The 27746-nt window shown below is 37.2% G+C and overlaps 1 long non-coding RNA gene across 1 annotated transcript in view; it reads right to left on the reverse strand.

Annotated features, from left to right (window-relative positions):
- The window catches only part of LOC146433897 (uncharacterized), a 353820-nt gene that overhangs the window by 247808 nt on the left and 78266 nt on the right, over positions 1 to 27746 (reverse strand). The window contains exons 5-6 of the long non-coding RNA XR_014853751.1: positions 25981 to 26034; positions 18438 to 18540 (exon numbers count right to left, since the gene is read on the reverse strand). This is a non-coding gene — a long non-coding RNA (uncharacterized LOC146433897). The remainder of the gene's footprint in view (positions 1 to 18437; positions 18541 to 25980; positions 26035 to 27746) is intronic.

Here is a 27746-nt window from a genome sequence, read left to right on the forward strand (position 1 = left end):
GTCAAGAATTTACAGACACAAACGCTGTTATTGGTCAACTAGAGTTTTATGACTAATTTCCTCATTTGCTCTTATGAAGATTTGTTGACATAAACCTGGTACACAATATCATGACTATATTTTAGCACGTTCCTTTGTTTTGGATTTTAGCTTGAAGATAGCTTTCTCATGAGCATAATGTACCCTAACATACAATATTTCCACATTGCTTTTCAGCTTGCCTGAGCAATACAGAGTAGCTAGGAAACTGCCACAGTGGGATTGGGAAATTTCCTCACCACAGCCAAGAGTTTGAAGGTTTTATTACCTCTAAACCAACCTTTCCTACATTCTTCAGGGCTGTGAATCAGGACAAGGGTCATAGTTCAGAAATCACTGACTGGCAGAACATTTTCTGTGAAGATCATTTTGCCTGTTAATCTTTGCTTAATAAGTAACAATTCAAATAGATGTGGACCATCCATTTGATAAGTAGTCATTTCCACCAATCTTGCAGATGCTGCTTTGCAATCTAGTTTAGTAGTCCAGTCCATCATTTGTGAAAGCCCCTGGCTACTCACAAACAAAACTAAAACAATTCATAACTACTGGATGGAATCTCATCAGAGCAAACTGCAACTCTTTGGAAGGGCAGACAAAATCTGCAGGTTTTTAATCTTATCACCATTGATGCTGCAAGTTCAACAGTTCCATGCTTATCACATTAAATAATATGTGATAGCAAGAATTATTTCTGAAAAATATTAAGGATTCTTTTTTGGCTAGTCTCAATTAAACTTTCCAAATAAACACTTAACTGCAGTTGGCACTATAGAAAAAGCTGTAAACACAAAACCCATGATCATATAAACGTTGCTTTAAAACTGAAACCCAAGAAAAGATGAAAAAGAAAATGTGGATTATGATTTGCCTTAAGGAGAAGAAGGAAAGGATGGATCATAACATGTAAAGCATGGGTATATTTTGTACACACACTAGCATCTATATGTATGCATGTATACCCTCCTGGTCTATATGTATATTGGGCATTAGAGATATTTTTCAGTAAGTAAGGAAACCCAGTGCAGGGTTCCAATTTTGCAAAAGATTTACAATAAATACAAGATGTAAAGATACTTACAGTTTTTATTATTTTCTCATTGCCATTTGCCTCTTCTCTGCTATGGATTGACATAAACATCTTCACATGAAAAATAGGATTTTGCCTTCCGCCCTAACTTCAGGTGCAAAACCTTCAGCTGAACTTTTAACAAGCTAACACTTACAGATCTGTTCCTATGTTTGCTGGGGCAATAGCACACTATTAAGAAAGTTTTGGAGAGGCCAAAACACAAATACTCAGCACAATATAGTTTGTCATATGTTGTCAAAAACTTTTTTTTAGAAAACCACCACTCAGTTTTGAGAATCACTTTTAGGCCTTCAGAAAGTCTACAAAGCCCTCCTTACTTTAAGTTCTCCACTTGCAAAGTTGAAACACTCATCATACTTAATCTCCTTCATAAAATCTTTGATATCTATTGAATAAAATCACCTAAGGAACTGGCACATATACATATATTTATAAAATATATATACATATGTATAATTACAGATATATGTATACGCAATTAACTCTATAAGTGAATTAAAGCTGTGGGTACAAATCCACGAATAGAACACATTGCCAAGTTAATGTTCCTACAAAAACAAAAGTATAAAACTATCATAATATTTATGGTCAAACTTTGTTTTCTAAATCCTAGGGAGCCTTAAGCCTAGCTTGAGCATTATGCTGTATATGCTGTATTTTGAATAGATAGAATTTCTATAGAAATATCTATTAAAGACTTAATACAAAGGTTTTTCTTCAGTCTCAAATGAGCACTGCAAAGAAACCTACTTATGAAAAGCTACCAGCATTGTTACAGCTAAGTTTCTCCGATATATCATACATCACTCACATAATTGCAATACTTGTGATTGGAATGTGTTGACTTAATTTTTTTTTTTTAATTTTCCAAACCGTTTTCCTTTGCATATATGGAAATTCAACTACTTTTTGTCCTAAATTTTGTCCTTGTTTCCCCAATGGACGTATTAAAGAAGCTCTCAGAACTATTATTCAGATACTTCTATAAACATACACCAAGTTTGAACAAAGCAGGATTACATTTTGTTCTTACTGTGTTAAGTCTTCTGAAAAGGACTGAATGTATATGATACACACAAGCTCACTTACTAGAATTGTTCATTTTTCTGAGGTCAATGTTCAGCTATATGCCTCAGGGCACAATTATTGGTCTGAATCACTTTTTGAGGTAGTATATTTTGATGAGTGTGTGGTGGTTATACATAGGCAAACACAGACTAGTGGGAGCTGAAGGAGAAGCAGAAGATGAATGCTATTAGAATCCAGCTCCAATTTAGCAGGTACAAATACAAACTTCTAACAATCATGCAAAAAATTACAAAATCCAGTAAGAACCAGCTCAGTTTAAAGTCTGCCTGTGGTTTAAAATGCAGGCATCACCCCTGCTAACTGCTAAACAGCAGATTTTATGCTTTTTATCTGATTTTCTCCATATTTTTTATCTCAGCAGGCATCTACTATCAGCTCTGCTGACTGACTGTGCCCTCTAGCCAGTCCTAGCAGGCATCAGGTTGTCCTTCAGACTTTCATCCTTCCAGCACACCTTGTTTGTAGCTATCACAGAATCTTTTTGTCTCTCCGTGGTCCTTCTTGGCTAAGACTGGGTATCTGTAAAACCCTTGAGATTCTGCTCTCCAAGGAGCTCTAATTCCCATCTTCCTCTCACTCTTGTTTCTTTCAGCTCACAATATGCTGTGCTAGAGGCCAACTTCTTTTTTTCTGGCAAGGTTTAACAAGCCTTGTAAAATGTGTTACCTCAAATCTCCTCATTTTTATCATGAAGTGAATGAACTACTACTAAACACTTGGGAATTGCTAAAATGGGAAGAAAGGAGTTCCCTTCTGCTGTGGCCTCTAAGTCACATTTAGTGGTGTATTTCAGCACCCCCTCCACTGACCGTAAGATGATATCTGCCCACCAGACTAGGAGCAGAACCTGTACATGCCTGCAATTAAACACACTGGAGGGCACATATGCATATGCTGATATATTCACGGAAATGCAGATGAATGCCAAGCTGTAATGTGGCAATGTTTTCTCTCTAGAAGTGTATCAATATCAGTTTATTTTTAAAGTCTATGGCTGATTTCAACTGTAGGTCATACCAGCTTCATCTAATAGCACACTCATTTATCAAATATGTTGTACTACATCACCAAGAAAAAGTGTGAGCGGCTTTCTAAATCAGCTGTATTTGCCAAGAGTATTTTGGACAATGCCACCTGCCCAAGGAATTATTTCTGCTAAGATGTGTCTTAAAGTCCTCTTGGCTGTGGGGCTCCTTCCACTTTTCAGTAAAATCAATGGACACCCTTGACTTCAGTGACAACAGAGTAAAGTTTCATGCCATAAGAATATAATGCCCACAATATTTGTCAAAGCAACTTCATTCTGAGATCCTCTGTCACTGTGAGGAAAACGCAATTACTGGCTCACTTTAACTGAATTGTGGTTTAAGACCAAGTGCTAAATCAAATTCAGTCATACACAACCTAGGATTTAAATATATATTTTAAAAGGACAGTAAATAGCAGTTTAGGCACCCCGTGCACTAGCTAATTCATGTTTAAAATAAGTCTGATGCAATCTGAAATACGTAGTACATTTATACTTCAGAATGAAATGTTTGTTGGAATATCTGAGGCAGTTCAGTGTCAGAAATATATAGCCCACAACTGTTCAGCACTCAGTGAGTCCACTTGCTTAGAGAAGCTTGTTTAAAGCTCAGTTTTAAAGCATGGAACTGGGTGGTATAGAAATACACATGGTATTAAGGTCAGCTAGTTAAAATACATCAGTTCATATCAGCTGGGATAGAGTTGGAAGTCCTAAATCACACAAGGCCTTAGAACTGATTTAGGAAGGACAGCTAGACTAAAATGAGAGAAAGCCAGTCCAGGATGGTGAAGAGATGGAACGTTCCAAAGGAGAGAAGACAATCGGAAATTGCATTAATCTAGACTCTCTTTATATTCTCTTAAAATGCTGCAGGAACTGCCCTGTGCCAGTAAGATGTTTCCTGAGAGGCGAGCTGCTCATTTCAGACTTTAGATCCATATTTTTTTTAACTTCCAGAGTTATTAAATAATTAGAAAATAAAATTAAAATAAGTATAACAGTATAAAATTGTTTTTAAAAAGAACATTATTTTATGCAAATTTAGGCACAAGGAATAATATTCCATTCATGACTGCTAAGACTGGTAAAGGATATTTGAATGCCAGATTTTAAAGATGAGAAATTTTTTTTTAATTCATCCTTAGAGTATTTCAGTGGCAGACAACTTGATATACTTCTATATCAGCAATACTAGAATGTAATGAGAAAGAGCTGATACCTTGTGAAGTCAAAATCGTAATCTGTTCTGGTACATGTGAAATTTAAGTGATTCCTACTATTTCTACCACCTACCTCAGCCATTCCCTTTTATCACACCTTATATTTGTGTTGATACCCAAGTAGGCCACTGAAAGATTTTTTGCTGACAAGAAAACCAGGTACCGGGGTCAGCCTTTCAACACTGAAATATATGGCAGGTAGGATTAATCTAAAACTATCCCATAGTTCTCTTAACTCAGAGCAATTCCTTTGTTCCCACTGACGACACCTTTTTACCAAGTACAGTAAGTGTTAAGCCTCACAAGCCATGAAAACTTAAGATAACAGTGGCTGTACATCAAGGTCCATCAGGTGGTGGATATCAAACTGCTGTTCTCAGTGCTGTGGGCTCCATATATTAGCAGTCAGAATAGTTGAATCAGCACACAAGTCCATTTCTTGAAAGGTATTAATCTTTTTAAAGGTGAAGAATTAATAACAGTGAGAGAGAGAGAAAGGGCGAGAGTAATGCAATCTGTTACAGGACTGGGAAAGTGCAAATGAAGATTAGAGCTGTAGTTAGCTGTCGTAAGAGATTGCAGCATCTGGTGAACAAACCCTCTCAATTCACTGGCATTTGTCATTCTACTGCATTCTAGTCTAAATTACATTTAAAATAATTTTGAGACAGTGGAATTGTTCATAACCTGTGTATAAGAGAGCATGAGTATGGCAGGAAGCTAGAAGTAATGAAAAAGGGGAGATAGATTCTTTATTGATCAACATGTATGCCTTGCAGAAGAAATAGGCAGAAGGGAGCAAAGTAGTATGGATTTTCTAGCTTGTATTAAACTACAAGATGGAAATAACTGCAAGTACAGGACTGTCTGCAAAAATTCAGAGACTCAGCAGGGCTTTTAAAATAATTTGTATTTCTCTAATCCCAGTCTTCTATTTGAAGTGTTTCAGAAAAGACAAATGAGGATCAGGAATAGATCTACAGAGATGCAAGCAGGTCAGATGTCCTGATACACTCAGCAGCTATACTCAACCCTCGTAGGACTGGAGCTGAAGGGCAATGACTGGAACCTCCAGTTTAGAAGTAAGTTCACATTACTTGCCTCTTCTGCTGAAACCAACCCATCAAGGAGCCATTCTGGGTTTGGGAATGTGCCAGGCTGAGGACTCAAGGCTTTTGCCAGCACCAAGACACCCACCAACAGAGGGGATGGCAGTCCTGGATCTCAACACCCAGTGCCACACAGTGCAGCAAAAGTTTGCTTAAGATTCTGCCGGTAGAGTTGCAGGAAAAAGTTGTACAGAACTTCCTTTTCACAGCAAGTACCCAGCCCAGTGAAATGATGGATGACTCAAAGGAAACATCTTCAGCCAGGTTAGTTCATGCGAAATCCCATAAGAATAATTTTGGGATTGATTTTGCTTGTGCTGTGAGGATTCACAGCTGTTATATATTTTTGTCTTTACTAATACATTCTATAGACATATATATGTGTGTGTATGTATATATATATATATGGATATTAACCCTTTTTCCTAATTTTACCTAATCTGGTTTACAGCTTCAAGGATAACCTATGCTAAGAGAGCCCATACACTTATTCTATCATAAGGAAAACTATTGGTACAGTTATGTCCTGTCTTTTATCATAACTTTGTATCCCTTTATTCTTGCCAGAGGTAAGAAACCTCACAGGTGCACCTGAGAGAGCTGCTCTAAACCACTCTTTCTTCATTTACCTATTTTGCCAGTTGCTGAAGTGTTCCATGAACAGGCCTAAATCTTTTCAATCTCCTTCAAGCTTAGTGGGAGAACTCATGTGGAAAAGTTTGCAAGACTGAAGTCTAAATATTTCATTTTAGTCTTGCAAATTAATTTATGAACAATGACATAACAATGTAATAGAAAATTTTTTGTTACTGTTTTAGAGAAAAAACATGCAAAAAGCACAGTAATTTTGTTGTATAGTAAGTAGCCTTCATATAAACTGTGGTCCAAAACACTGTACAAAGTTACATAAAAATGGTTTAAGTTATGATTGTATGATTGTATGATTAATAAATTAAAGTACTTGACCATAAATCCATCGAGAGAGAAATTAACAAGCATAAGCAAGGCTGAAAGATACATTTTAAGATGGATGTGAGAGGAGATGGAGAATCAGTGAAGCAGGCACAAAAAAAAGCTTGGTCCATGCTGGTGAAGCACAGAAGTGGAGTCTTGTGATGAGGAGGTGTAGTTAAGGACAGAAAAGCTCTTGGCAAAAAGGGTAGAAACAGTAACAAAGAAGCTGGTGTTCCACTGTCTGGTTGCACATCCTGTCAATTTACCCCTAGGGAATGAGATGAAGTACAGTCAGATTAGACTGGTAGTACTTAGAGCAATTGATTTTGCTCTGATAGAAAAAGAGCTGGAAGACATGGAAGTAGAAGCAGAACAGGTCGATTGGATCTGAGAGGACCACTGTAGCCACAGTTGCAGGAGTGGCAAAGGCAAATGAAGTTGGGAGGATTTAGTGAGCTGGTATAGAGGAGCAAGCTGTTTTGTACCTGGCACATTTATATCCAGCAGGAGCAAAATCAGAGTTCCTGGAGGATGTTTTGCTATAGAGGTGACATTCAGAGACAATGTGAAAGGTGATATAAACCAGGTGCTCTACACCAAGGTGAATTAGCTGTGGTCAGTCACTTGTCTCAAACTCAGTCTATGCATGTCCTGATAACTAAAGTGCGAATCCTATACTAGGGATTCTGAATTGACTTTTCAAAGAAAAAAATAAGGTCAACTGCAACAATTAGCCTAAATACACCATGTCTCAGAACTCAAGTGCATTTCTGTACTGGTTTCCCAGTTAGCATAGTGCTAAGAGGCAAACCAAGCAAGACTCTAGAGAAAGTCTGAGGCATAAGAAAAGTGATCTCTAAACTAGGTACTTCACAAAATCCACAGGCACCTTTCACCTTCCTCCTTAGGCAACGACAAGGAATCAGGTAACAAAAGCTTTGGTGAGTTCCAGGTATAGAAACACCAGCAGCTTTCTGGAAGTCAGTTGTAATCTGGGAAGTACTATACTGACATAAATTCTACTGATACAGAGGCCATTGTGACACTAATGACAAAGGATTTTAAGAACTCAGATTAATTTTTTTTTTTTTTTTAATTTTGTGACATATATCTTTGGTCTGGGGCAATGCTGGCTGGGATCAGCACCATTTTCCCACACATTTTCCAAAAATAAATCCCTGCTCTAGCACCAAATAAATATCCCTTTTAATGGAAAAGAACTCTTTTCCTTTTTACCTGCTCAGGAAGAACATCAAACCTCACTCACCCTCTGCCAACTACCACTGACCATGGGTGACTAATCAAGGTATTTTCACTAGAATGCAAACTCACCATGATTTTACACAAAACAATATCTGAATATGAAGTTGTGTTAATAGATGCAGACTAAAAGAGTGCAAACAGAATTCCTGACTGTGCTGCACAGATCCTTGTGACAAGATACCATCAGTTAACCCTTTGTAGTAAGCAGCAGTGACCTTCCACTGAGTATAATGAGAGTCTGCCACTAAAGTATTGGACCAGTCTTTGCCCCACTTTTCTTCAATCAGCATCATATGCTGAAAACATTTTCCAGACAGAGCACCTTGTCTTTAAAGCTGCGATACAACCAGAAAGAGAAAGCGGGAAGCAGAAAGATAGGAATTCAACCCAGTTCAGTCTAGTTTTTAAATGAAGTCAGTGGTGTTTTTTTTTTACTCTAGATGCCTGCTTACTTATTCAACTCAAGTTCACTCTTAGGGGGATCTTGTCAATAAAGTCAAATCAGGCTCTCTGTGAGCAGGGAGGTTTTTGAGGGTCTTTTTTGAGGGCTTCATTAAAAGCAGACAGTTTCTCTAACCTTTTAGCAGAACCTGTTATCTGATGACGTGAATTAAAGTCTCTCAAATGACTAATAATCATATCAAGGCTGCCATGTCAGCTTGTAGATTTGAATAAGAGGGTCTGAAAACATTTGCATGCCTCGATGTGCCAGTGCTAAGAAGCTAATGTGATAGTGCTGTCATAAAGCACTGGAAAGACATGACTTAATGTAATCTGTCATGTCATATGCTAATCTTCAGCCATTACTTGAGTGCTGTAAGTAAGTAGAAAGCATTTGGGAGAAATCCTTTTCAATTTCTCTGAGTACCACTTCTGCTGCTGGTCAGCTCAAATGGGTTTTGTGCATTTAATGCAGAGCTCAAGTCAAGTTGGTTTAGGTCACACTTAATTAACCAGCACATTGATGGGTTGGGCTGGTACAACACTATAGAAAATGGGTATTCCTGATACTGCCTAACAAGTAAATATTTCATATGCTGATGGAAAAACCAGAACCAAATAAAAATAAGACTTCCTCAGTCCTTGATAAGAATGTGTCCATTTCACAAAACCACTGACTTTTTAAAAAGATCCTGTTTTCTATGCCTTTCTGCACCTCACTTACCTTGCTTCTAAGTGTAAAGACAATTTAAACAAAGATGATTATAAATAGTTAAAGACATTTCCATTTGTAACTGCAAACTTTTAAAGCACCTAATCTGGACTTGTCATCTAAACTACAATAGACAAGAGGCAGCTTTAAATGCAATGCACTTTTTAATAAGACCAGAGAAAATTATCAAAGGGAAGATTTCACTTTACTTTTTTGTTTTAGGAAAATGGCACCAACATTGTTATAATATAGAGGAGGTAGAAGAGGGAGAAATTCTCACAGTGCTAAGTACAGCATGTGGAAAAGAAAATGAAACATATTAGTGAGAATGACAGAAATTTCAGGACAATTTTAGCAAAGTGTGAAGGGATTTTGAGTCAATACTTGAAGGTTATTTTAATAATAGCTACAGCCTATTCAAATAAAAGCTTAAGAACCCCGTGCCTTTTGCAGCTATGAGGATGTTTTGCAGGGCTTAGCAGTTTGCAACCTGCCCCAGCTAAACCTGAAGTCTGTGCTCAAGGATTGCAGATCATTTAGATTAGGACTGCCATAAAGAAACGTGGGAATATTACACTCTCACCAAGAACAAGAAAACTTTCCTTATTCTGTTTTCTTGCTGGTCACATTGGAATCAAATCCTACAAAAGTCAGACATTTCACAGATCTACAGGAAACAGAGATAGACAGTCTCTACAATATTAGGTCATTATGTTCATTCCCTTGCCAATGCTGGATTGTTCCCCATAGCAAATTCTGAAGTGCTTCATTCAGTCTAAATTTGAGCTCATTTTAATAGGACTTCCACCATTCCCAAAGGGAAAATGTAAAATATTCTTACCCTCCAGCATCAAGTGTGGCCTTCCCCTTTTCAGATCTAAGCCCCCACCCTGCCTTGCTACAGCATAGGGAAGCCTGTGTTATAAATTCAAGCCTCAGTTTCCCTTGCTACTAAAACATTTAAGCATTTCTGATCAAGAAACTGATCAATTCTTCCTCTTCTGCAGGAATGAAAAGACACAAAATATGCTGTTAACTCTGTATGGGAACAGTAATCCTTCAGTTCTTTAATACTGGGACATTCATTTACTTTCTCCATCCTTAACATTGAAGGGTTTAATCCTTTAAAGACTAGTCGTTTAAAGATTTTTTTCTGAAGTTCCTCATTTGCTGATGACACCGCTACAATGAAATAAAGTCCTCTGACGTTCTCCATCACAGATTGTGACGGCAGGTCTCCCTCCTATTCTCATTAGAAGTACCAATTGGAAAGGCAAGGACTTAGCGCAGATGCAACCCAAGGACCTCAAGCCTTCACCAGTTTATTAGTGCAGTAAAATGAAATCTCAGCTCTTGGTGATCTGTCCAGTTTTAAGACACCTGAGTACTTTGGCTGTGGGAGTAACTTGGGACCAAAGCTAGCTCAGCCTTACAGACAAGAGTTTTAAAGTGTGCATTCTCCTGATTATTGAAAGTCATGTCTATAGTCTAACAGATGCCATGAGGCTTTCTCAGATAAACAGCCAGAATGCATTAGCCAGCTAACTTATATGTATTTCTTTTTACTCTTTTCTCATATAGAGCATTAATCATTCCAACTTCTTAATAATTTTGGTGTTCCTCCAAACTGTTGACTGACTAGCTTTGGATATAAGGGTGTCCAGAAACATTACCAAGATGAAGCTCCTCAGAGCTGTGGGAGGAGCTATGTATCAAGGAAGTGAGGCTGATGCATTTCATTGCCCTGTACTGTATTTAAGGGGAAGCATTCACCATTTCACTCACCAACAGATAGAAGGGGGTATTTTCACAGATGAACATACAAGCAAGCTAGACTTCAGCAATACTGACTTGGTTGTCTGATACTGCTCATTGACAGGAAACATGTTTTTCAGAGTATATTCCTTTTACTAGAGAAAAATATATATTCAGACTCACACTGGGCTTTGTCTTTGTTGCATCAGCTCAAGCTGCAACTCCACTTTTGCATTTAACTTGAGTTCCATCTGCACATAGCAGCCAAGTTTTGGAGGAGTAACTAATACTTACTAATTTGAACTCACCCTTGCAGTAAGATGACTTAGGAGGCATTTTAAAACATAGGTGATGCATTGGAAATGGACTGAGAGTATCATTGACTTCAGAAGGGCATTCAAATTTCACAGGTCAATATTTGGTTCATCTGCTGAGGATACCATGAAGGTATGGTTAGCACCATACCATCTGTGATGGCACTTGCCAACCAGGAGAAGTGTGCTAAAAGTACCTACTGATTTCCCTTATAGCCAGCCATTGGGAAGAAGCATTTTCAGTTACTGTCATCTGAGTTGTCAGGTTATATCTCCAAGTCTGTGTGAATGATTAAACACACAGTGTTATCTAAACAAAGCAATCAAGGCCTAAGCTAGCTCAAAATTACTATTTATTGGCCTACAGAGTGGTATTTATCAAGTGTCGCAAAAATATGGAGCACCAAAAAAGAGTGTAAAGGTATCCATTATTGTAAAACACTTATATATTGGTTTCTAAAGTTTGCAATAAACTTTTAAAAGAAGGTGGAATGTATCCTAAATTTTTCATGGTTTATGTTCAATAGGCTATAGGAAATCAGCTCAAAATGACAGTATTAAACTATGAATGTTTGTGTGCATCATTGCAGATAACTACCTGAAAGATGTAAATCAATAATATAACAGATGGGGAAAAGAGAGATTATTTTCATATGCAAATGGAATGACTTAAACTAGTACAAATCAGAAATCAAGACTGTTCAGCAAAAGGTTTTCTGAAGGTTATCAAATTTATATTTAATAGTGATTTTTTCATACCATTGAAGAGAACATTAAGACTGGAAAAATACAAAAGTGGCATCCTCCATATTGCTTCCTCACATAGCAATATGATCTCATTCTTCAGCAATACCAGAAGGAGACAGAGTTTATATACAGGCTAAGTAAACTTGGATTCAGAAATAATAAACAACACAAACAGATTATTAACAGACTGACAGAGAAAAAAAAAGCAATTAAAAGCAGAGAGAAGAATGCAAAAAGAAGCAATTAAAAGCAGAGAGAGGAATGAAACCATTTAAAGCCTCCTTAGTCCATTTTAAACTGTTGTCCCCCACCTGACTTTTTCTAAGTCATTTTTGGTTTGATCTCTTTGTATTAAAGTGATCACAACGGTGATACCAAAAGAGATTTGATGACACTGGAAGACACCTTACAGATTAGTTTTATAGGACTCTGACATCCAGGTAAGAAAAGTGCATTTGAGGATCCCTTTGTATCCATCTGCCAATTTTAAGGTAATTTGCTGATGAGATTTCTTACATTCTATTATATGGATTAATAAAATTCATATGAACTGATGAAAGAACAGTGTTTAGCATTTTCACTGAAATATGATCATATTTTTTGATATAACACATGAAATTCATACTCAATATTCTCCAGGTCTCATGGAATAAAATCTTTCAATGGAATGAAGAGAGCTGTTTCCTTGTGTGGAAAACATATCAGATTAATCAGGAATACCCAGACATAAGAAAGTCTTCCCACCAGTACCACCATTTTCCACAGCCTGGATATTTGTAGAACTTAACAGATGTAGTTTTCTGTTCTCTAGATACATCTGGTAATGTCATCAGGCACAGTCACTGGGGTGGGTCCCCCCATTTTCTTTGGCCCAAGTTTTGACCTCCCCTAAAAAGAGGTGGTAAAAGCCAGTGGGCACCAGTTTAGTTCTTTGCTTTTCCATAAGCAACAGGGCCAATGGCAAATAGTCAAAATATTCCCTTAGAAACTTGATGTTGTATTAATATGAGCTTGGGACTTTACCAGGTCTTTGAATAAAGAATTTAGACTTTTCTACTGTAACACTACACATATGAATGTTCTGAAGCTTTCATTACCTGGAGGCTTTTTTTAAAAACAGAAGAATGTTTGATTTGGATGGTTGCATTAAATTAGGGGATATTAATGGATTATACCCACAGCCTCAATAGTAATTGCCAGTTGTCTACAAGTGACTAGCTCTATATGAAGGGCAAAATTATCAAAACAAACCACAAACAATAATTCACAAGAACAAAACATGTGGTCTCTGTTTATCTTTCTAGGTTAGTGCCCGCAGTCTAGGCAGAAACTGCATTACTTCTCAGGTAAACTAGACAGCAGTTAGAATTCATAAACTCAGCTTTATTTACAAATTAATGTGCAGTTGTGGGGCAATTGTTGTGGCATGGCCTCCTTAGAGACATATACATATTCATAACCAGACCTAAAATAAGTGTAATTGAAAGACAGCAAGAGAAAACAAATACTGGAACTTCCTTAGGTCTATTGTACAGGCAAATAGAGGGCGTCAGATTTTCCTTCACAAGAACATCACCCCCAAATCCAAACTATAGTATACATCTATAAATATATGTATACATGTGTGCATGTAGAACACAAAACTTTTAATGCAAAAAGATAGACTGCATAGTGAAAGGGAAACAAAATATTAAAACTAAAAAATTAAATGTAAGAAAAAAGTTCATCTGAACTCTTTGTGGTCTGAAGCATCATCATGCAAATTGCTGTTCAGGAGTGCCAACCTAATAATCAATAACATGATAGTTAACCAACAACATAATAGCAACAAAAGACTGGGTATCTGGAAAGAGCTACCAAAAGAGTAGATATGCAACAGAAAGGCCTCCTTCAAGAAGAGAGGCATAATAGCCACTGCCACAATGTTTATGCTTTCATAAGGAAGGAGTCCTGTCAGGATCCTGTTTTCAGATAGGATGATAAAACAGAAATCAAGTTCTAAGTATGCAGTGGTATCAATTTGGAAGAAATAACAAATTATGAAGAAAAACATAATGAGATGTGGAGGCCATTTGATCTTTTAAAAATCCAAGTTAATAGATACTAAAAGCAATTTGGTGAAGTATTCACCCATGAAGGAAACAAAGCCTACAAAATGATAAAATGCTGTAGTCTACTGATCAAGGAAAGATTACTTTGAAAATATGTTATATTGAAATCTTTGCTGGTAGAAAGAAAAAGTGATTTGTCAGACAGAAAGCAGACAGGCATTTTTATGTGAATTCAGCAGTCTCCAACCACCTGCCTATGGCTAGGGTGTAACAATCTAAACCCCATTTCATTTTAGATATGAAATGGGATCATTGAGTTTCTGAGGTTTCAAAGTTTCTACTATCTGAGCCAAACTCTTCTTCATGGATCGTGAAACAATTTTTGGGAAGGATTTTAGACTTCAAAATATCTGTTACTAAAGGGCTGTTCAGATGAGCTTTGAATCAAATTTGATCTCTATGGAAGGCTTCAAAAAGGATTAGTCCATACACAGGGAAATGACACCAACATACATACTGGGAGGATCACACACTCAGTACTTTCTCCATCCCTAAAAATGTCATTGGAATTCACAGCTATTACCATCATTATGGCAAGCTTCCACATTATGTTTTTCTGTTTTGAGTGCCATGTAATCATCTGCAGAGTAGGCAGGTTTTGTTTATTCTAAACAAAAATCTATAAATAAAGTATATTTTTAATATGGAAAAAATAATAAAAAAAAAGGAGGATAAAAAAGCAACACAAAACTCAAACCTCAGAAAGCTAATACAGAGAGGAGAAAAAACAACATTCTACCAAAATGTTAAACAAATTAGGCCAAAATGAGTCACCAGTAGTATCTTCAGATATGTCATAACATCATTTAGCTATAACGGAGGGTAAAAATGGCTCTCTGAAGTCTTTCCACACTTTTTGTTTAGTCCAGCCTAGGATATCTATGGTCAAGAACTGAAATTCTTCTCATCTAGAAGGACAAGTATCTTCCAATACACTATTGTGTTGCCTCTAGGGAAAGCAATGTTTCAAGCAGGCAACATTCTTTTCTACAACACGCTTCTAAACTACCCTGAAACTTTGTGAAGGTAAGCTGAAGGAAAATGACTTTATCAACCTGAAATCTCTCCTTTCTTTTCCACTCCACCATCCTCAGCATGCTTTTGCCATTATGGTAGATTACCTCAGGATTGCTGTTTATCCAAAGATTCTTCCAGAGGTAAGAACTGGGAATAAAATGGGGAAGGAAGGAGGAAAAAATCCTGGCTTTGTCTGTGTGCTTATGTCCATATGATTTTTTCCCCCCTTCCTACTGCCTTCTGCCAAATAAAAATATATTCTGTGTCTCCTATTGTATTGAAATGTCTCAGGCAGTTCATCAGTCTATCACAGCTAATACTAGTTTTAGTCATTAAACAAAAAGTGAATACTTTTTGTCTGGCTCTTATTATATATACAAATCACTCCTTAAAATTGCCTTAAAATTCACTTGCAAGTACTTCAACTGACATTAACATGATCTAGAGAACTCAATTCCTGTAGTATATGTAGGTGCTACTACTCTTCTCTTGAAAAGCAAAGGTTGTTTATACTGAGTGTCATTCATGCACTTTTATCTTCAATCCCGCAGAAGAAAGTGCCAAGATTCCACTTTCAAAAGGATCAGATCTTTGACCAATCTGGTTTACCTTACAGGCTGAGGAAGGTTCATAAGAGCAGTAGAGGAAGTCTGACCTACTCTTGTTCTGTGAAACAGACTGGAAATGCAAACTATTAAGAAGAAGCATGGCTTTACTACTCAGCACACAAAGGACGATATTAAAGAATGCAATGAAGTGTTTCCCAGACCCTCAACTCTTAAACCTCCAACATAGCAAATAATGATGATCTACAGACTTTTCTCGATTTTTAATTAATGATGATGTCTCAGTTAGGGGTGCAAATATTCTAGATAGAAAGTGTAAAATCATGGAGCAGGAAAAAGAAATATTGTCTTGAATAGTAAATAGAAGAAAAGTAATGTAATCAGGATGAAGTTGGAAGCCTGTGGACTGTGGTCATTCGAAGTGAGGTAGTTGGGATTGAGAAAGACTGCTGATGAGAGTAGTGTAAATGGGGTGTTGAATGACTTAACCACTTATTTCCTTGCTCTTTGTTTGTGTTGGCATACAGGAAGTCTAGCAATCTTAACCAGAGGCTGATAAAATCTGAGTGTGTGGCTAGGTAGACAGAGAAGTAGACAAGTAAAAGCGTAATATGCATCAGCACAGAGCATAAATAACAGTGGCTAAGAAACCAGAACAGCTTTGTTTCACATGTCACAATGTAGAGACAGAAGTACTATATAGCATAATACAACACAGAGCTGAATAAAAGTGAAAAAAAGAAATTGAAGACTTCTGTGAGTTTAGCTCAATAGGAGGCAGTAGCACTTGCAAACTTGCTTAAATGAGGTTCAGCATACCTTGTATATCTCTGCATATGAATCATTCTGTTAGTAAGCAAAGACACAAAACATAACAAACAATTTCAGATATGGGGTCTGGCCAACCCAGTCCAGCTCTCCCACAGGGAGAGCTTGGATACATTCATTGCTTCAGGAATGACTGATGCCAGGTCTTTTGAGCTCTAAAGGAACCCAAGAAAAGATACCATGTTCAAAAAGAGTAAATGACAATATGGAAAACAGGTAAGCAGACTATGTTTTATAATAATCCATCTACAACAAACCATCTGAGCACATAGGAATTGCAACAGTGAATAGTACCCATTCAGAAAGGCTTCAAGAGTACCTACTGTTTTTTGGGTTTTTTAAGTGGCAAGGTACCTAATATTTCCTCACAACAAGTTGTTTGTCACAATATCCTAAACCCATATAAGGTAAATAATTTATGATCATCTAAAATTGCAAAGCATATTCCAGTGAATCATATATAGCATTTTGCATGGTTTAAGAATTGCTGAAAAGAACTACTAAGCAGTGCTTAGGAAACCAGGCTTAGACTGTGCTGCAGCATCAGCTCTTTGTTTTTCTGGTCGTCTCTGTCTCTTTGCTACACTCAGAATACATACTGCTCTGAATGCTCTAATTTGATACTCAGCTGGTCTGAAGTGATCAACATCTCAGACATCTTTGCTCAGTTGTCTGACAAGAAAAAGAAATAGGAAAGGCAAGTATTGCAATGGGTAAGTCCAGTCTTTATTGACAGGAGATGTTTGCACGAGCAGAGAGAAAAATAGAGTGAAGGTATTTACACTCCCAGTGTCTAAAAAAGGAGGACAGGAAAATACCCTATGCCATCAGTAAATAAAATAAAATTTTCCTCTGTGAATAATTTGGAAGTGTTTTTCTTTGGAAGTCTGGCCCCCAGTTTTTCATATTTTAGTTCATTTGTTTTTGTTGAGGTTTTTTAAGTTTCCCAACTTGACCTTGCAACTGCAAACCTAAAGAAAAACTACTGTTAGTTCCTTCTTCCCGTGAATTGGACCACACAGCTAGATCTTCTATTTCTTTAGAAGCAAGGGTCTAAGTTTTGGAAGATGCTGACTGCTCTCAGCTTGTTAACTTCATAGATCAGAAAATCACGTGACAGCAGTACAGATGCAATTATTTTTTGATTACTTGGTCTGACGTCTCTCTGTCTCTCTCTCAGGCAGACTTTTCCCCTCCTAGACTGTTCTACCCACCTTACTATCTCTGTACAATCTCTTCTTGCTTTTCTCTCCTGAACTACACATGCATACATGTAATAGCTCCCAGGCTCCTTCCTTCCCAGGATAGTTGGGAAATGACCCAACCCCTACAAATTCCCCCATTTTTTCTTCACACAAATTCCACAGTCTTTATAACCAACAAAGATGAAAGATAGCAAGACAGTGACAAAGAGTGGTCAAGGGACACTTCTAGCCAGTATAGAAGCCAGGGCATGGGCAGAAACTGGAAACTTCAATACATCACTTTTGGTTTTATACATCACTGTAACACATCAGCAGAGCTTCCTCACAAACTGCATTCATTTTGAAAAAGCCTTTTCTTTTAAGGCTGGACTAATTTCTAAAGAATCATAAATTTTCATAGCATGTCTCAAATTGTGAAATAATAATTTTTAAAACCTGTATTCTAGTAAAGAATTTACTAATTCAAACTTACCATTAGACAAGTGACATATTAAGAGCTTAATGAAAAAGTGTTAGGGGTAAGAGTTTGGTTAAGGACAGGATTTCAACAGGTACATTTCAAAGATAAAATACAATTAGAATTAACCTACCTTTAGATTTGTGTAGCTGAAAACAAATTTTAAAAAGAACTGTGCCAGCCTGCTACAGTAGCTTGTTCCAGACTTCCCTATCTCTGCGATATATGTGTATGAATTATATATAACATTAGCCAAAATCTAAAGGTTTAATAGCAACAAAACCAACCCCTTCATACAAGTTGAGAACTGTCTTCAGCCAGTATGCATGATTGTCTACATAAATTAATTCAATGAATAGAATACAGAATATCATTAACATTTTTTCTTCATCTATCTTCATTTTCTAAGCAGCTCAGTTAAATAAAAAAAAAAATCTGTTTCTTTTTCACTGCTGCTAGTTCACATATTAAACAAAGACAGACCAACCTCAAGCCTTTTGATAAATACGATGCCGTGGTAACTGCAGCATTCACTTTGTATCCCATTTCTTCAAGTTCCTGTCAGCCAGATGTCACTTGCAATGCAAACACTAGAAAAATATGAAATAATAATTTCATACATCATCTATGTGAGCACGAGCCAGTCAAACATTCAATACAAATTCAAACTGCTACTACACATAAAGCAAATATCATCCAAATAATATTTAGAATGATTGAAAGGCTTTTGATTTGGAAGTGTATTCTCTTAAGCTAAGTGGTCCCCAAGACCATCTAGAAAATTCAATTGTTTCATTTTAAAATGTTTTCTGCCCAAAATTATATCAAATCCTAATGTCTTAGTAGAAACATATGGGATTGGATTGCTGACTGGGCGCCCGATGTCAAAGAGGAATCTAATTTTCCAATGGCATTTCCTCATACTGTCTCACCAAAACACAAAATTGATAAAATTTTAATGGATAATTTTCAGAGCAGGACATTAGCCATCATGCTGGGAAATAGTGCAGGAGAACACCATGTAGCATCAGAAAGGCAATGTATCAGAAGACAGTTTGAATAAATATTAATAAAGCACATGCCTTAAGTTTTACATTTTTCTCTTGAAACCAGAACAGAGTTCAGAAAGTAAGTTTTGCACTAACAGGCATATCTCTCTTTCCTTTCTTTTCCAGAGCATTTTTACAAGAGATCTCTTAAAAATATGGGTGTGAGATGTTACTTAAAAGGGCACAGTGTTCATCTTTTACCGAGGCGACACAGTCAGAGTCAACACAACCCTCATTGAAATCAATTGTGAAAGTCATATTGACTTCAATGACTACATCACTAACCACTCCATAAAACAAAATGTTTTTGTTAAGTATCTCTACAGAAAAATTTGCAATGCTGGAATAAATGAAACATCACCCTTCTGGCTGTCCTGATGGGGCAAGGTACTACAAGCACTTAACGTAACACCAAAAGCCACGACAAGATGAAAAGAACTAAATCCTACTCCTGATGACAAATAAGTTATACTAAGGAGAAAGGTACTAATTAACTGTATTAGGTTATCACTCAGTAACAATGTAAAACATGTGTATGGAAATATGCTATTTAAAATGTGTTCTTCTCTGAATAATTTTCCTTTCAATTAAGTTAGGTCATTAATCATTTCAAGTTGAGACTTATTTGGAAAATAGAAGTGGACAAGTGAAAAAAAAGTGAAACAAGATTTTACTAACCTTTGTAATTTATTTTGAATTTATAATGAAAGTGTAACACTGTGGAATATATGGTGAACTAGACTGACTCAGCTTCCCAGCACCCAATTCTTGTCATTTATTACTAGTGGGGTTTTGACATCAGTATATATATTTTTTCAGTATATTCAGGTAATTGCTTGTGCTGATAGGAACAGTAGCACTTATGCTTAGGAGGCCTATATCTGCTTTCAACAAGAGTTAAGTCTTAAAAAACTTTAATAAGTGTCTGAGGGAAAACTTGTAGAACATTAAAAGGACCACAACAAAGGAAAATCACAGTGATTAAAGTAGAGGTTTAATCTTCTGGAAGAGAAAAAGCCTGCCCATACCACATGCCAAGTCTGCCACAGGTTAGGATTTTTCTTTTACACTAATCTGAAAAACATCACTGAAGTCTTCAGACTGGTTAAAGACTAGCACTGGTCACGTAGCCAAAGATACCTGCAGATCTACAGCTTTCATTCAGAAATGCTTACTTCTATTTCACTGCTCAGAGGCCAGAGCCATTGTGAAGAGGATGAAATTAATATTTTGGTAGAGTTCTTTGTAGTTCACTGCACTTCCAGTTAGCCTTGGTAAGAGACTTCTTTGGATCTAGCCAATAAAATGTTTCTGGCACAATGCAAAAGTCACTCTGGAGCTTGCTAAAACATGGCTTCCCCAAACACCAGCTATGAGCTGAACATAGCCAACCAATAATTGCCCATCTCACACACCAATCAGTGAGTTATACCTTTTCCCAAAGCTTTCGGCATTTTTACAATACCAATCTGCCAAACTGCCAAATCTAGTCCATCCTCCACACCAGACACCTTTGTTCCTCCTGTAATTCAAAGGAGTTCCCCTTCCTAGTATTAAAAACAAAATGGGGGGTGGAGGGGGAACAGAAGGTTGAAAAATGAATGGCCAAGCTGAAGGATTCTTTGGTGTGTATGATTAGGAGAAACAAGACCTCCCTGGCTTCTTCATTCACCTCTTGTGCTCCATCCCCTACAGGTGGAAGGCAGTGTCCATTCTCTTTCTTATTCAAAGGAAGCAGAAGAGAGCTCTGCTTGCATTGCAGAAACATTCAACCGGGAAGGATAGGAAAGTGCAGGAAAGAAAATTTTTCCAGAGAGGACTGAAATTCTCAGAGGGTTGGCAAGGTGTATTGTCTGGATTTGGTTACTCAGAGTAATGAAATCTAAACAGACTTTTATTAACAAGCCTTTTCACACCTCCTCTGCTCTCAGCAGCTGAGCTCAGCACTGAAAGAGACTATAATGCAGTAACTTTGAGAAGTTTTCTGTGCCTCTCTCAAATGGAGCATGCATTGGTTACCTAACTGTGCATAAGTACACTACAGCAAAGGCATCAGCTTCTGCCAAAACTCTGTTAGTGGAGGAAACTGCAAATTTGACATATTTGCCATCCTAAAGTCATAATGGCAGAAGAATGAAGATTAAAACAGCTAATTCCCTGAAAATATTTTCTCTGCATCCTGGCTGATCTGCACTGACAGCCTTTGGTAGCTCAAGGGCTCGAAAAAACTCTTTAATTATCAAATTGACTTAAAAGTTTATTTCCAGCTTTGCAATCACCACTAAACTTTTATTTTAACCAGAAAAAAGTACGCTGAAGACACACAATAGCTGTAGACATTTTTCTTCCTCTTTTAGAGGAAAAAAAACATTAAGTCTGAGAATTCTAGTTTTATCTGTTCCTTTCTCTCCTCAAAAGGATTTCACTTCTCTCAGTGGCAGCTGAACCTCCCTTTCCTGGTTCTCTCCTTATAAGACTTTGAAGTTTCTAAGCAAGTGGATTAGATAGGTAACTATTTGCCCAAGACTTTGTGGGACATATTCAGAGTACCTAATACCAGGTGGGTAGATACCAGAGCAGGCACAGCAGGATTGCCACAGATGCTGCTGGCAGTTTGAATAACTGGTGCATCTGTGCAACCTAATCCCATATTTTGACTACTCAAACAATACACCCCCTTCTATATCTTGCTTGTGGTTACCTGAATCAGGCATTTCATCAAATAAAATCTGAAATTATTACATTAAGTTCTTCACACAATGAAGAAGGAGCCCTGCATGCAGAAATGTACTGTGTTGGTTTCCACAAGCTGGACTTACCGATCAACTACAGGGATAGTAACCATAAATAACACTTGGCAATATTTAAGATTGAAAATATGCAACTGGGCATAGGTTGGTTTTATATATCTGTATTCTCTTTGCTTAAAGGTTGTTTAGAGATACATTTGCATCTCCAAGACAAAGTACTTGTTAATTACTTCATGTTTGCACTGTACTTGCAGGAAGGGAAGCTATCTAAGTGCTAAGTGCTATTAACATTTTCCCCTTCTATTTTTCTCTTTCAGCTTTTAAGGGAATATAGTGCTTGTGAAAGTTGTTGGATTGACAGCCCTGGAGACTGAAGTCTAAAGTGCAGCACACCCACTGAGCCAAACAGAACTAAAATGTACAAAAGCTTCTCACCAAATTTTAAATACATGCTTCATTTAGCTATTCTTCTATGATGGCAGGTAATACTACCACTGAAAGTTTTCTGCTCCCATTTATTTGTTCTAAACATCAGTTCAAACTCTTCCTTTATTTCCTACTTTCAAAAATAATTTCTTGCTGACGTGCAACACTCCAGAGACTACTTCCCTGCCTTCAAAATCCTACATACGATGGAATGCTGTTGAAGCGTAACTTCATGCTGCTGCAGTCAGGTACAATGGTATGCCTGGGCATTCACTTTGCACATCACAGAAAAGTACATTAGCTAATCTCATACAGTTTTAGTACTGATCACACGAAGTGCTTGTCTGCAGAAATGCTACTCTATATTATGATCTAAATCTGAGGCAAGCACACTTCTAATGGAAGATCTGCTCCCCTAGCTAGAAATACTAGCATTTCTCAGAAAACTAAGTCAATACTTAAACAACAATTCAATGTTTCCTGAGAAATAGGGCATCTTATTTTTTATTTAAACACTAGATTTCCAGGAGTACACCTCTGAAAGAGGTATGGAGTTTTTTCTAATTTACTTTTTTAAAATCCTTTTTGGTATACCAAAAGACAAATCCTACCTTCTGAGATACCTCTCTTTGCACAAGTACATTCCAATCACTTGTAAAGGTTTCCCTTGGTTTCAGCTACAGCCACTGCTGCCTCCAGGAGACTATCATTCCTGCTTTCCTGTGAACAAGTAGTCTAAATTACACAGACATTTACTAGCTGTTGGTTTCAGAGTCTCCTTTTATCCACTTTCTGTTTCCCTCCAGATGGGACTGTTTGAGCTTTTAAGTGAAGCAGCTGATCCTAGTTGAGTAGAATGAGTGCAAGAGATGCAGAACACCTGCAGTTTGTAGAGCTGGTACTAACAGCTGCTGTTTGAGATGCTTCCAGAAGATTTCTTCACTTGTCTTGACAGGTTCCAAAAAGCAAGTTTGGTGCCTGGGTCATCTTCAGTCCTGCATAGCTTCAAGATCCGGCACTTACAGAAAGTAATTCCTTTCCAATTCCAATTACTTTTCAGTTCAGGAAATTTCTCAGGGCTTCTTGTCAGGGCAGGCTAGTCTTTTATGATTTCCAGCCTGCAATGCTGCTCCTTTCTATTTCATCTTGACTTGATGTCATTAGTCTTCTTTCACAGAAACCTGAGCATTCTTTTCTTAATTTATCTAGATGGTACCCTGACAGCAGCTTCTTTGATCAAGACTTTGCCATTTATGTCTCTTCTCCCGTTAATCATTCTCTGAAATGAGACTTGCAGTAAAAAATAATTAAATCAAGTCTGACTGCCTTCAAATTGCTTGGCTTTCTGGGATTTTGGATGCTCACTTAGCCCAGGCCCTTTGAAGACACTGTGCTTTCTCTGGTATACTGAATAGACCATTTGGGCTATTTCCCTATACTAGAAGGTCAAAACAGGTTTTACCATTGGTGAAACTAAATAGACTTTTACAGGATGCAGCTATGACACCTAGACATTTTGTTGTTTGATAGCTCTCCCAAAAAGAATCCACCTTTTTCTATTAAAAAAAAATTGCATCTGGAGGCAAAATGGCCACATGATAGTTTTTCTCTTCTTTGCTTCTTGGAAAACAAGAATCCTCTATTATGCAAAATGTCTATGCTGAACTCCAGGTTCCCAGTTGTTCTCTTTCCTTCAGATATTGATTTTCTGTCACTTCATATGTGCGGAGAAAAAAGTAAAAGACTAACAATTTGTTGGAAAATGATTAAAAAAAAATCTTTTTAAAAATGTGGTCTGCACCTTATGTTTATCTGCGTCATGTTTTGTGAGATTTGATTCTGAATTAAAATCTCCAGTTTGTACAATGCTTCAGGATCTCTTCTCAGCAAGATGGTCCATCTCCTAACGGTCAGACTTGCTCTCTCTTGGAAGTTGAATTCCGAGTCCAAGGCATCTGTGGCCTGGTCCCTAAAAGTCTAAAGTATTAGTTTACATAACTAATACTCATTTCTCAAAACATCCTCATTTCTCTGGCCAGTGGAAGTCTCGTGAAGAGTACAGTGTATCTGTGAGTGAGATGAAACTTTCATCACCCTGATATGATAAAATAAACTGCCCCAAGGGAATAACAAATACCACAACAATCGGCACTTTCCTCCTCAATGAGAAGCACATTTCTTTATGACTTTGCTGGCATAAGCATGGATATAAGTATGAGCCTAAACTTACCTAAAACAAGAAGTGTTATTGACCACCTTTTCCAGCTTGACAAAAAATAGGAGAAAAAAATTACATGATGTTTGATGTGCAGTCACATGATTTGTTTCAAGGACAGAAGGTATTGAGGTTTTCCAGTGCTCAATATATTTTAGGAATATGTGTATGTGTGTATATAAAAGAATTGTAATACTCTATAGAGATCTACATATATATGGAACAGGGTTAAAAACAAACAAACAAACCTACATGAAAACTTCTGTGACATCTCCTATGACAGACCAGCATTTGTGCTTAAGCCAGAAATTATGATCTAGCTTTGTCAAATGCCACTGGTTTTTAGAAAAAATAGTTCACAGTCTGATAAATGCAAGGCAAATCATCATCTGGTTTCTTGTAGTACAAATGGCTGCATATAAAGCATGTTCTTGCTATTAAGTCTAAGGCATTACAAGACCAAAATGTTCTGTATCTCATCTCAAATTTTCAAACAATCCAATATCCAGTCTATGTATAGATATATTCTTGCTGTTTAATCTCTTAAAAATCAATCAATATTAATGTGTCTGCCTTAAACTTTTAAGGTCATTGTCTCCCTTCTGACATTTTTAACTACATCAACATCACATTATATCATTATAGACTCATGAAGCAATGTACTTTTACATTTTTGCAAGATAATGTCTCTTTTGTGTTTCAGTTTTTATCATAATATAAATCTTGAAATGTAATTTGCATATCTTTTGTTTAGCAAAGAAGACCCCCATTTAAGACTATGTAATTTTAGTACATAGACTTAAAAGTGGATGACTTTTTAAAAGAAATGCACCAAAATATTCCAATTTATTCTTCAACTGAAGCGGCTGCTCCATCAGTAAATGAGTAAATTCTCTTAACAATACACTTGCTAACAATTATGCTCTGCCTGCCTTGGGCTCACTTGACAGTAGGGTTGCCATCTGTTGACAAGTCCATTCATGGATTTTAAAGGGCTATTTCTAGTCTTTTACTTTAAACATTGAAAAATACCTCTTTGTTCTTCAGCCTTCCCTCCATTTGTCCTGTCTTTCCTGTGCTCTGTTCCTCTTCCTTCCCACCCTGCCAAGAGCACCAGTGCACTCCAGGCACTGAACTGTCCCTCTGCCCCAGCAGCTACATCACAGCAAAAGGCTTTCAGGAACAATCAGTTCTGAGGAAGTCTGACCCATTTTTAATGGCCAAGGTGATCAAGTAGAGAGGAGGGAGGACCCTTACAGACAGGAATGGACAGAAATGAACAGGATTGATCAAGAAATCCAAAAGCAGCCATGAAGGAAACAAAATCAAGACAATGAATGGGAAAGGGATGGTAGGAGCTCTGGCTCTGGATAGATGGATATTTCATTAATTCCTTCAATAAATAGGGAACCTCTAGGGAAATTCAACACCTGGCAATCTTAGTGGATAGTGGTGCTGCAAAGAAAGCATAATGTTCAACCCTCTGGTAAATTCAAGCAATTAAACCCCCTTAAAAAAAAGGCCCTCTTAGGCTTTCTGCCCAGTAAACTCACAGCAAAAAGCAGCTTTAATAAATGTTATAAATCTCACCTCTGAGCCAACAGGAAATTCAAACGTTTTGCATGTGCAGGAGCCAGGGAGCTGCTGAAACAAAAGGTAAATGTGGATATTAGAATAGGTTATGCTCAGACTCAGACTGGACAGCAGTAGAAGCATGAGGCTCAAGAGATATAAGGTTTCTTAAAGCATCCTTTCTCATGGAAACTTTGACCATTTATGTCTGTGTTACACAAGAAATCTCCTTTCTTCGTGAGTGAACAAATTTGTTTAGTGATGAGTTTGCTGGTTCAATGAATTCAGGATTACTCCTCAACCTTGCAACATTATTGGAAAGCAGTTTTGAGTTTCAATGTTTTAGACATGAAACTAAATAAAGAAATGGCAACAAATATCTGTGGTTTCTAAAATGAAAAGATCAAAGAAAAGAGACTGCAGAGAATTTTTGATCAACGCCCTGACAAGGGGTGTTAGTTTTAATAAACAGTAAGAATTTTAGGCCATTATTAAGTATGAGATGCAGGCTCAGCTGTGTTTCTAATTTCCTTTCTTGCCTTTACTGCTGTTATACAAAGCTCTGTAGTGTCAAAAAACATTTATTGAAAAAATCTTGAGCACACTGTTCAGGATTACGTTACCTCACCTGCCCAGAGCCTTTCCAGCCAATGAGAAATATTTCTCTCTTTGCCCTCCATGATGCCAAGAGCTGCAGGCACATTCTGTGTATGGGACAAATCACTGGACAGAGATGGACTTGTATAAGTGAAACAAATTTTTTTTATTGAGTCTGAAGATTAAATTATCATGGAATGGAGCTCCTTTTGACTGTTGCTTTTTGAAATCGTAGATAATACAGCCAGATCTTTGTGCACATTTTTTAAAAGTGAATTTAAGAAAATAAGAACAATGCATATTTGGCAACATATCCCGTGAGAAGAGGTTTTATGAAAATTTTCTGGGAAGCTGTTGTTTACCAAGCTATAAGTACTATACTTTTTGTCTACCACACACACTACAGATTTAGGAAAACACAAAAGTCCATGAAAACTAAAAGGAAGAAATATTGAAAGAGAGACAGAAGGTTGGATGGAAATAGTTATATTTGCTGGTTGAATAATTCACACGAATCAGGGCAGAGGCCTGCTCCTTCTTCCACTCTTAGTTTTTGGGGCAGGTGGGCAGAGCAAGAAAAGTCTCTTCAGAAATCTCTTCATCACACCCCAAAAAAGCTGGGAATTAATTATTTCATTACAAGAGGTACACAAGGAACAAGTCTTTCTTTGCTCTAATGACTCCATCTCTGGGTTTCCACCTACAGTATTTTTCCTTAGGGGATTATCAAGATTATTAGTAATTATTACTAGTAAGACATTACTATGAATAATGGTAATTACAATATCATTTAAGGACCCTATTCATAATCACTGTGGAAAACTTTTGAGCATAGTGAAGACCAAGGCTTTGCACATGCAAATCTCATACCCAGAAAGGAACAAACACAGAGCTACACTCCAGAGAGCACAACACTCAAAGCCTTTATCCCTGAACTGCCAATGGCAGCATCAAACCCAGGGCTTGTCCACAGACAAATGAGTGACAATTCTTAACTTCTTTTTTCTTTTAAAAGAAAACAAAGTGAAAACTGGAGGACTGGTAGAACCACATAATCCCATCTCTAGCCCCAAAATGTTCTTGTGTGGCATCTCTGTTTACAGTAAATACCATTTTAAAGAGCAGTGCAGATCCAGACACCAAATGGATCAGGGATGCATAGAGAACATTCAGCCTTTATGGATATT

Source organism: Lichenostomus cassidix, chromosome 8 (assembly GCF_008360975.1).
Source record: "Lichenostomus cassidix isolate B80296 chromosome 8, HeHo_3.0, whole genome shotgun sequence".
Lineage (NCBI taxonomy): Eukaryota > Metazoa > Chordata > Aves > Passeriformes > Meliphagidae > Lichenostomus > Lichenostomus cassidix.